This window comes from Pinus tabuliformis, chromosome 5_2, assembly GCF_031772625.1.
Source record: "Pinus tabuliformis cultivar Carrire ecotype Pingquan chromosome 5_2, CPIR1, whole genome shotgun sequence".
Taxonomy (NCBI): Eukaryota; Viridiplantae; Streptophyta; class Pinopsida; order Pinales; family Pinaceae; genus Pinus; species Pinus tabuliformis.
The window spans coordinates 617652665-617664875 of NC_142306.1; the positions used below are offsets into that span (position 1 = coordinate 617652665).

General features: G+C 35.6%; 1 non-coding gene across 1 annotated transcript; it reads right to left on the reverse strand.

Annotated features, from left to right (window-relative positions):
• Positions 1–10946: 10946 nt before the first annotated feature.
• TRNAS-GCU (transfer RNA serine (anticodon GCU)) lies at positions 10947–11028 on the reverse strand. Its single transcript has one exon. It is a non-coding gene; the product is annotated as a tRNA-Ser (tRNA).
• Between the last annotated feature and the right edge of the window lie 1183 nt (positions 11029–12211).

Genomic DNA, 12211 nt, shown 5'->3' on the forward strand with positions numbered 1-12211 from the left:
TTGTGTAGTTATAGCAGCCAAAACCCTTTACCATTGATATCAAAGGGGGAGAGTGAGAAAAACATTAGAGATGAAATGTGTACAGAGATATTGATGATGAATAGTGATCATCCATTGGGCCCTTCAAAAGCAAAGGGGGAAGTGAGAAAATAGTAGCAATTTCTTCAACCTGACAAGGGGAGTGTTGCATAGTGGTGGTGTTGCCATCAATGACCAACAATGGTTTGTGGTGTTGTCATCAATGCTAAAGGGGGATATTATTGAACAAGTTGGAAATGATCATCTATTGGTTTCCATTGACATTAAATATAATTATTGATGTCAATTTCAGGTGGAATTTCCAAAGCACATGAAAATTTCTTGGTTGGATATCTCTCTCCAAGACCTTCCCAATAATATATGGCACCTAGACTAACACCCAAGGTAAAAGGAGAAATAAGGGTTTGAAGCTCAGATAGGGTTTAAATGGCTCATGGTTCCACCATGAGACCCTCACTAGATTTATATCAAATGATAATATCATGAACACAATGGTGAGTGTTAGGTGGTATAGTGGCAAGGTGTTGGTCACAACACTTAATCACCAAGGAGATGGTAGCAAGCGATTGATCACTTATCGGATCACCCGACTCAAAAGGACCTATTCATAATAAATGAATGGCGATCGGTAAGTGACAAGCAGTGGATGACAAGGCTCCTGGTCATAAGGTACTTGGCCTAAGCACCTAAGTTCTTATCGTACTTTCAAGTCTAACGATGTGCACACAACAACAATGGGATGCGAGAAAGAATCGACATGTTTTCATGATGTGGCAAGGAGATTATGTGGTCCAATGAGATGAAGGCACGTGGATGTGATGTGTACAAGTTGACACATTGCACTTTGTGGTCATGACATGTGAAAAGTGGATTTGGCCTTTTTAGGTTTCCAAGTGATTATATTTCGAGTGATGTGTGGTCACAATGTGGCATGACTCATGGAAGAGAGTTGACATAGCAGATGAGGTGGTAGTGATTTGGTAGATGATGTGGCAGACCTTGGGATTCGATCGAGGGGGTTGTTTTGTGAAGCTTTACAATGTTTAAATTTTTTGGTGTTTTTTGTGTTTTGTATTTCGGAGGCATAATATTTATTCAGGCATTCAGTGGTTCGAAGGTGCACACAACATGCTTCATTACCAAAGGACCAAATAAGTGGATTCTCTAGATACAAGTAATTTGGACATTAGGGAGTGTAAGGGTGCAAGCAATTTGATATATGGAGAATGGGTCAGATACCAGATCCTCAGATCCATGAATTAGTTCCATTCTCAAGGTAAGGTGGACCCCATAACAAGAGTCGTCCAAGTGCATACGATTCTAGCAGATAATCTAGTGATATGGAAGTGCACACAACATGTACTATTACAAAGTGCCAAGATCTAGATTAAATCAAGTGTTGAATACCTGCATCAAGGTTCCAGACATAAAAGGTTTTAGGATTGTATTCATCTAGGAATTCATAAGTCAAGTGGTGGCTGAAAAAATGAGACTTGAGAATTTCAATTGCTATATATGGAAACTGATAAATTGCATACCCCCCTCCGCTTTTGTTAATTGTTGGATAGATGGGGGGCCCTGCAGTGATTTTCTAGCTTTCAAATGTAACTAGATCACAGGATCAATTTGGCCTGCCTAGAAAAATGTGGGGGTCATTTAATCACATATGTGACAAATCGCAAACAACCCCCCCCCCCCAACAATCACATAGGTACATGTTTTTCTAGGATATTATGGATGAAACAAACTCTCAAGGATATCAAGGTTGAATACATTAATCCCATTCCCATTATGTGTGATAATACTAGTGCTATTGATATTTTGAGGAATCATGTAATGCATTAAAAAAAAGCATATTCCTATTAAATATCATTTCTTAAGAGACCAAGTTGTTGATCAATTTGTTAGGCTTGAATATGTTGCCACTAATGAACATATTGCAGATATATTCACAAAACCGCTTCCTAAAGAGTCTTTCGAGTATCGAAGTCCACAACTGGGAGTGATCTCTCTTTCATCTCATTAGTTATGTATGTATGGGTCACGAAAGCTCTTAACACATGTCAATTTTTTGAGAGTGATCTACAGGAGAAGAACGATGAAATGGAAAGGTTATTCGTTACTGATAGGCATGCTTAGGGGCAACTACATTATTAAGTGGTATAGCACATCTTCAAGGGGATATTTTGGGTCTTGGAACAATTATTAGTGTGCATTTATTCAGCTAAGTAGCAACAAAACTAGCCAGTACCACAAGGAAGAGTGAACAAATTGTGTAGTTAAAATAGCCAAAACCCTTTACCATTGATATCAAAGGGGGAGAATGAGAAAAACATTGGAGATGAAATGTGTACATATATATTGATGATGAAGAGTGATCATCCATTGGGCCCTTCGAAAGCAAAGAGGGAAAGTGAGAAAATAGTAGCAACTTCCTAAACATGGGAGGGGGAGTGTTGCACAGTGGTAGTTTTGCCATCAATGACCAACCACAGTTTGTGGTGTTGTCATCAATGCTAAAGGGGTATATTATTGAGCAAGTTGGAAATGCTTGTCTAGTGATTTCCATTAACGTTAAATATAATTATTGATGTCAAATTCAGTTGGAATTTCCAAAGCACATGAAAAGTGCTTGGTTGGATAGTTCTCTCCAAGACCTTCCCAATAATATATGGCACTTAGACTAACTCCGAAGGGAAAAGGAGAAATAATGGTTTGAAGCTCAGATAGGGTTTCAATGTCTCATGGTTCCACCATGGGACCCTCACTAGATTGATATCAAATGATAATATGATGAACACAATGGTGAGTGCTAGGTGGTATAGTGGCAAGGTGTTGGTCACAACACTTAATCACCAAGGAGATGGTAGCAAGTGATCAAGCACTTATTAAATCACCCGACTCAAAAGGACCTACTCATAACAAATGAATGGAAATTAGTGAGTGACAAGCAGTGGCCGACAAGGCTCCTGGCGACAACACCTGGTCACAAGGTGCTTGGTCTAAGCACCTAAGTTCTTATTGGACTTTCAGGTCTAATGATGTGCACACAAAAAAAAATGGGGGGCGAGCGACAATCGACAGGTTGTCATGATGTGGCAAGGAGATGATGTGGTCCAATGAGGTGATGGCACATGGCAGTGATGTGTACAAGTTGACACATTTCACTATGTGGTCATGACATGTGGCAAGCGGATTTGACCTTTTTAGGTTCCCAAGTGGCTCTATTTCGAGTGATGCATGGTCACAATGTGGCATGACACATGAAAGAGAGTTGACATAGTAGATGAGGTGGTAGTGATTTGGTAGATGATGTGGCAAAGCTTGGGATTCAAGCTAGGGGGTTGTTTTGTGAAGTCTTACAATGTTTAAATTTTTTGGTGTTTTCTGTGTTTTGAATTTCAGAGGCATAATACTATTCAGGAATTCAGTGGTTCGAAGGTGGACACAACATGCTTCATTACCAAAGGACCAAATAAGTGGATTATCTAGATACAACCTTCACCATAGGTTCCATCGTGAAGTAATTTGGACATATGGGAGTGTAAGGGTGTAAAAAATTTGATATATGGAGAATGGGTCAGATGCCATCCTCAGATCCATGAATTAGCGCCATTCTCAAGGTAAGGTGGACCGCATAACAAGAGTCGTCAAAGTGTATACAGTTCTAGAAGATAATCTAGTGATATGGAAGTGCACGCAACATGCACTATTATAAAGTGTCAGGATCTAGATTCAATCAAGTGTTGAAGACTTGCATCAAGGTTCCACACATAAAAGGTTCTAGGATTATATACATCTAGGAATTCATAAGTCAAGTGGTGGATGAAAGAATGAGACTTGAGAATGTCAACTGCTATATATGGAAACTGATAAATCGCATACCCCCCCTGCTTTTGTTAATTGTTGGATATATGGGGGGCCCTGTAGTGATTTTCCAGCCGTTAGATGTAACCAGATCACAGGATCAATTTGGCACCCTTGGAAAAAGGTGGGGGTCATTTAATCACATATGTGACAAATCGTAGACAACAACCCCCCACAACCCCCCCCCCCCCACAACAACACCCCCCTTTGTTTATTGTTACATAGATGGGGGAAGCCTATAGTGAAATTTCAGTCATTGATTGAAATCAAAGAACTTGGCACACTTGAAGATGTGTTGGAGGTTTCACCAATGAATGGTCCAGGGCTAAGTGCCTTTTGGGCTTAAGCCAGTGGTTTAGGATTGTGGTCATGTGCCCTTGGGAGCTAACTATAAAGGGATGCAAACAAAAATATAGCATTTGGGCACCAAAATATAGTTAAGTGATTAAAGTTTGTCTTGTAGCGTCTATAATAGGAAATTAGATGATGTAGTAATTGTAGAGTTCCCATGCAAAACTGAGAGAAGTAGCTACTATTGAAACAAAGATAAATGGGCAACTCGATTTAGATGAAGAGAAGAAGGGAGAATAAAAACCACAAAAGTTGAAGATTTCAAATATGAAGCAAAATGAATTGAATAAGTGAATTAAAGGAAGAAAGGCGGGTGCAAAAAAAAGTGAGCAAATATGAGAATTAAATAGTTGTTTATGAAATATTTTAATGGGCATGGATCTAAGTTTGAAAATGAATGAAAAAGGGATCTAGGTGGTTGTAGCAGGTTGGTGCCTACAGATTAGGGGATTGGAGCCTCCTTCAGGTTAGTGCTTGTAAAGATCATAGGGTTGGTGCCTGCAAATAGTGGGAGTTGGTGGTTGCAAAGAAAAGGGGTTGGAGCCTCCTGTAGGTTGGTGCCTACATAATTTGATTTAATTTGAAGTTGGTGCTTGCATTTACATCATAATAAAAAAAGAATTTGTGGTTTCCCCCTGTATGGCTTTCCATGTTAATTCTATGTGTTCAATATCTTATGTGAATTGTTCATCATGATGTGATTGAATGTGTTTTTCTAGTTAAATAATTGTTAAAAATGATCTAACACTGATTCACCTGCCTCTCATTATTATCCTGATTCCCAATGGTACAAGTATGTGTTATAGTGCAATGCCCCATTGAATCACTTATTCGACATGCCATCCTTAACAATAATCTTAATCCCTTGAATGTAAGTAATGTCATCAATAGATTTTTTCTTTCTCTGACTCTTTTGCACTTCTACTAATTTTTCTTGCAATAAGAATCTTTCAATGAGCATATGCCATACATCTTAAGTTTGTTTTTGAATTTGGGAAATTAATTTTCCAAAAAGCACAATTTACATCTTCACTCATTGGTCTGACTTTGAGACACCACATTTTTGTTAACATTTCTCTTTCAAATGATTTCTAAGATATAACTTTTATTTGATAACAATTTTGAACTTGTCTCACATTAACCTGAGTAGCACCAAATGTCTTCTTGCTCTCACATAAATTCTCCCACCATATCAAAGTTTTTGCATATATAATTTTTGTGAAGGAAACTTCTTGTTTATTTGTGTGTTTTTTCACTTCATTATAGAAATCAAGGTGTTGGACATCAAGTTGCAAAGCATCCATATGACCCTCCTAGGGTAGAATTTTGACCTTGGTCTCCATATTAAGAGATTAGAATATCAAATTTGGTAGCAACAGTGAGGGAATTTCACTTTGTTTCAAATTGGAATGGCTTACGACACTTATTTGGCTTACCCTTCATCAATTATTCAATGTGATGATCAAAGTTTGTAACATTCAAGCAAGATGATTTTGTTTTGTTTTTCTATTTTGTTGTTTTGTTGTTTTTGTATTTTTGTTTTTTGTTTTTTTTGTTTTTGTTTTTTTTTTTGTTTTTGTTTTTGTTTGTTTTTTTGTTTGTTTTTTTGTTTGTTTTGTTTTGTTTTTGTTTTTTTTTTTGTTTGTTTTTTTTGTTTTTTTTTGTTTTTTTTAGAAGAAAAAAACACTGATTTTTATATATGAAAATATAGCAATCAGTACATGTTTCATAATTTATCGTCATATCCCCATTCAAAATTTGGAGAGTGTGTAAGTCATGGACTCCATACAAGGAAAAAATTGACTACACCATCCCCCCAATACAAATTATAATCAAACTAAACTACTAAGCATGAGGCAAGTCCACAAAAAAACTAATCTGGTAAAAAACAATCATAACTAATATTACTCAATTTAGGAGCATCATGCCTTCCTCGCTCAGTGAGCCATTCAGTGAGCCATTCTAAAAAAAACTAAAATGTATGAACCTGGTAAGAGCGTGGAGACCCTGTTTGGAAAGACCATCTGCCACCATGTTCACCTCTCAATATATATGCTAAAAATAAATCATTTGAAATTTATGTGTTTGTCAATGTTCTCCATTTTGCCATTAAGATGACCAATTCCTTCCTAAAACTCTTAAATTCATCTTATAAACAAATTATTTTACAACTCTTAAATATATCCATAGATTTGGAACAACCACAATACAAATTATAATATATAATTATTCCTACAATCTTAATACACATATAACATGATTCATTAACTTAATATGAATATGGTACTATTAATTAAGGAGATCCTGAGGTGGGGTTTGATTCATTTATTTATATACAAATCGTCCAACGCAAGCCTCACAGGTTCAACTACTACTTCTAAAAAGATAAATTTAATTTTACCTATTATATTGTGGGGATATAGCTCAAGCAGTAGTGATCGTTTTGCATGCGGGAGGTACGGAGTTCGATACCCCGCATCTCCAATCATGTCTCTCAATACCTCCATGCCGGTTTAGACCATCGGCCTTCAAACTATCTTGGATTTTAACGGAGGATATTAAAATTTGTGATCAAAGCTGTGAACGCACGGGGTTCGATTCCCCGCATCTCCATGTAAATGGGGTTGTCATTGTTAACTTCAGGAACACGCAACGCAGGTAATTCTCTTGGAAATCTCGCTAAGGACAGAGATTTGCAAATCTAGCAACGATCAAAGGAGCGTTCTTATACATTTTTACCTTTTACTGTGCAATTATATTAAATTGCGTTTTAAATATATTAAGTATTTAAAAAACCTTAAATGGAATTTTGAATATATATATATACTTTTGAAGTATTTGGATGGTGTAGATTATAGGTCTCAAATTTACAATTTTAAGAAATTTTTGGGTAAAGTTACTCAAAAAAAATATGTCTTAAAAAAGGAAAATATAACCACCATTAGAGTACACTAATCAAAAGTACTAAAAAGAAAGGTAAATCTATAGGAAGAAGATTTGTTACCAGGATTAAATTCCAACTTTTTAAAGAGTTCTCTCGTCATTTTATATGTGGTTGGTTTTTTATAAATTTCAATTGCAAAAAAATCTTAAAAAACAATTTCAATTGTATCAAGTTGTTTGGACTTACATCTAAGTGTTTGATTACAAATTGGCACAACCATATAGTAAATGTGTTTGATATACATTGTTGGACATCCTTCTTCCTTTTAAAATTAATGGGGTTGATCCATGGGATGTCATTTGTTACTTGATAATTTGCATGGTAATTTCATAATTGTATTGGGTAAATGTGAAAAGGTAAACATGGATTTAGAGATGCAAAGTAGTTAATATTTGAAATTCCATCCATTGATGTAGAGGAGATAAAATTGTGTGAGCTCACATCATATCATCCCCTAATCTTGAATTTAATAGCACATCGTTTTCCAATTAACATCCACGTGGCCTATCGACAAGTTGACCATTGTAGTCGTATTGAGACGAGAGCTTACAAGATTGCACCCACCCTCTCCCACATGAAAATATTACTCTTGACTTTCTATATTAAATGTTTTAGTTTGAATTTGCATCACATTATAGGACTAAGGTATTTGTATTCATGTGAATTGGGAGCATTCTTGGTCGATCTCACTTGATATTAAGCCTTCAAGACAAGGAACTCAAGGAAGGGGTCAAGGATCCTAGTTATATCTTTATTTTGGTGAAGAATTTTGAAGAGATTGCTTGGAAGGTTCGCATTTTGGGCCCTAGCTCTTGGATTTGGTTTTTCATTTTCCTAGTTCTCTAGTTTGTTGGATGTATCTATTTGCACTCAAATCATTGAGTATCTCTACGCTTTTCTCTATTATTAGTTAGTTTCTTTAGTGTACCTTGTTTTGGTCTTCCTCATGCAAACTCTCTAGCTAAGGGTGAGGTCTCTAATGTGGAAAAAAAACTTAGGTAAATAAACATCATCTATGTTCAAATTGACTTTCTAGTACATTGCCCTTTATAGTCTATGACAATATTAGCCTAGTAGATCCTTTATGAGTGGAATTGGTGGCCATATTTCCCTCATATATGGGTTGTAGCTTTTGTGTAGCTCTTATTCTTTAGTTCCTTAGTTGGTTTGCATGTTTAAGGATCCATTGTATTCCTATGGACAACATGGACATTATGGAAATTAGGTGAGTCTTGAGGAGGCATGTGGAGTACATTTAGTCCAATATGACTTCTTTGTTCTCTATTACCTCTATGGTGTATGAGAATGAAGATCATTGCATCTCTTGGAATACAATTATCATGAATGTGTTGGTACAATAGAAGAAACAATTAGACATCTTAGAGGTTAATTATAACATGCTCTAAAATTCAACATTGAACCTTATGCAAGGAACCCCCTCATCAACATCTAACAACAAAGACTTTGCAAACTTTTCCTAAACTAAGTTGAAAAAATAATACATAAATTTTCAAATCAAAAAACCAATAAACTTCGAACAACAACACTGCCCCCTTTCAAAAATTGGTTAGGAAGAGGTAAATAATTTTCATGCATTTTGTTGAGCCATTAGTTTGTGAATGTTTTGAGAATCATATAAATCCTAAGGTTTTTCTTTTAAATGACAACATATAGGAGAAGTTGGAATGTAGCTTTCGAAGTCTTCAATAAGCTATTCTATATATTATCAAAAAGTCTCATGTATTTGCAAGTTGTAATGGCTTAACATTATGTCATTATTAGGTGTGTTAAGAGGTTTGCTGGTGAAACTAAGTGCACTTATAGGCTGTTATGCTACAAAGCTTTGCAAGTCAGATTACCCATTATAAGTACATGTGTATATTTCACTAAGTAGTTATTCCAACAATACGTAAGGTATATGCATCTACGGTTGTGAACCTAAGGTATTATTTATAAAAGATCTATAAAAGCATGTAAGACCCGTACCTTGTATTACATTTGGTTCTTTGTGACAAAAATAGGTATGTTAAATCACTTTTATACTAAATTAGGTTTTTGCATGGCAAGCTCCCACCCTATTTTGGTTGGGTTGAAAATTTTAAAGCCTATGAAATATAGTTTTATCTATGTATAAACACATTGTCTAGAACAAGACTCAGTCCTGAGGATGAATCTTGTTCTAGACTCGAAATGTAGACAACTTGGAAATAAAGACTATGGAATATCCGAATTCAAAATCACAAAAACCACATCAAAGAAATCTACAAACCATTAGTTTTGTCTATGTATAAACACATTTCTAAGATAGTTTCTCGAAAAAAAAAAGAAATATGTACTAATATAGAACCAATTTAGATTCATTTTAACTCTGGATCTACCAAAATTTGAAAGGGATCATATATTTTTTCACTATAAAGAGATGTGTACCAAATTTAATCCCTCTCAACGCTTGGTAGATCCATATTTAAGATGGATATACATTGGTAAGATATATATATATATATATATATATGTCTCTCCTTTGGGCACATGAAATTCACAATCCATAGTAGGACCAAATCAAATTAAAATAAAATATATGTAGTATTTTAACTTCTTCATGCTTTAAGAATGTTAAGTAGGGAGTCAAATGAATTATAGTTATTTGAGCACATGGTATTGCCCCATGGTATTAATACATGGTATTGTAACAAAGTTTTACATTTTTTCTTTACTTCAATTTTATTTTTATTTATTTATATGTAATGTGACCAAGTCAAAATGTTTACCGCACAGGATAGGACATTGCAACATCTCTTCCACACTGGGTTGGAGAGTGCCCCTTGGTGTAAAAATAAAAAACACTTAAAATTAAAGTCATAGATAACCAAAAAAATGTAGTAATGAATGAAGTCATTCATACTGATGAAAATGAAAATGTTTACAATGAAGAGTATGATTTGGGATAATGTATAGTGGAAAATGAATGGAGATGAATAATAAGAAGATGGCAGGCCTAGAGTATGCCCTAAAACTATTTCTACTAGGCAAGGAGCTCATCATCCATGACATATGGCAAAAATGAAATCCTACTCTCTTATAGACCATTAGTGGGCAATATCAGATAGCACGGTTTTCCTTGAATAACATAAAACTATTTCTGCTAGGCAAAGAGCTCATCTTCCTTGACATATGGCAAAAATGAAATCCTACTCTCTTATAGACCATTAGCGGTTTTCCTTGAATAACATAATACTATTTGTGCTAGGCAAAGAGCTCATCTTCCTTGACATATGGCAAAAATGAAATCCTACTCTCTTATAGACTATTAGTGGGCAATATCATATAGCGTGATTTTCCTTGAATAACAATGATGAATAAAAATGAGTGATGACTATCCCGATTCCCCACTACTAATTTAATATATAAATTATAATTAATTTAATATATAAATTATAATAAATTTTTACTAATTTAATATATAAATTATAATAAATTTTTCCACATTCTATATACGATAATAAATTTTTCCACATTCTATATACGAAAATTAGAATTAGGGATTACAAAGTACATATTCTCAATATTTGTTATCCTACGAATCGGGCCCGATCTCCCCGGAGCAATCTACCAGGAGCGAGAGAGGCCATGCGGAATCGCGATGGCCATTTCCCAGCGGATTTAAACTGCTGTTCATCCATTTTTATGAAGTTGGAGTACTGAAAAATTGTCCATGGCTGCAGAGGTTAAAATTGGTCGTTAGAGACGTCGCCTGAGAGATTCGAACTCTCGCGGGGAAACCCCATGTACTTAGCAGGCACACGCCTTAACCACTCGGCCAAAGCGACGGGTATATGACGCAATCAATTTTTGTAATCTGATTAATTGCATCGATGGGGGGTAGATTACAGACGAACAAAGTCCATACTTCTGCCCTTTCTATGGTTCGCATGGGAAAACTATACTGTTGTGAAACAATTGATAGTCATAACTACATTCCAGAAAGGGTGAAAGAAAAAATAAAGGTTAATCAAGATTGAATAACCTTTTTCAATGGCTACATATAAATATCCAACACTCTTGGTGCAAGTTTTATTGGGCTTTAACTTAAGTTTTAGGTGCTGCTTTTATTTTAAAAAATGATAAAGTATTGCGTTCTCATTAATGTTTTAATTTAATAGTTATAATTTTGATAATGCAAGTTTTATTGGGCTTTAACTTAAGTTTTAGGTGCTGCTTTTATTTTAAAAAATGATAAAGTATTGCGTTCTCATTAATGTTTTAATTTAATAGTTATAATTTTGATAATGACACGTATTTAAAAGAGTGATAGGATTAATGGCTCGGCGTTTTTATTTTTATGCAGTAAGGCGTTCTCCTCTGAAATAAACTTCCCTCAAATCTACCTGTCATGTCATCTGTCTGTGCCGTTAGATCATGTGTTAGACGATTATAGTATTGTCCATCGTTGGATTATAGGAAGGGAGTTGAATGGTTATAACCGTTCACTGGGAAGCTGAAGCGAAGGTCCAGATCGATGTACGCTTCTCTAGCTGTTAAATGAAGGAAAGTCTGGTTTTTTTAAAGGAGTGTTCCAGAAATTCTTTCACCGCAGGAGTCCAGAAATGCTTTCCCGGCAGGATGTGTTTAATGTAGGACGTCCGGGCGGAGTTCTTTGAGTTCGGCAGGAGGAATTGCAAGAGTTTGGATCTGTTGACGAGGAGCGCGTTGTATTGTCGGCAAAATGTTCAAACCGCAGAGGCCAAGGGCGGAGAGAGCCGGCCGGAAGGTTGATTTCAGGTTGATGCAGTTTCACGCCACTCGGGTAAGCCGTTGAACGTTTTAATTTCTTTCTTGCAATGCATGGAATTGACAGTTGCCTTGTTTTATTTCTTCCCCTGGTTCTTTGGCCGAGCTTTCCGTAATTAAATAAATTTTCAGATTTTAGTTGTGATTTTTATTTTCACTGGGCTTAGGACTTGTTGTGGTAGAGTGTTTTTTTTTTAGAATTTCGTCTGTGTGCGTTATTAT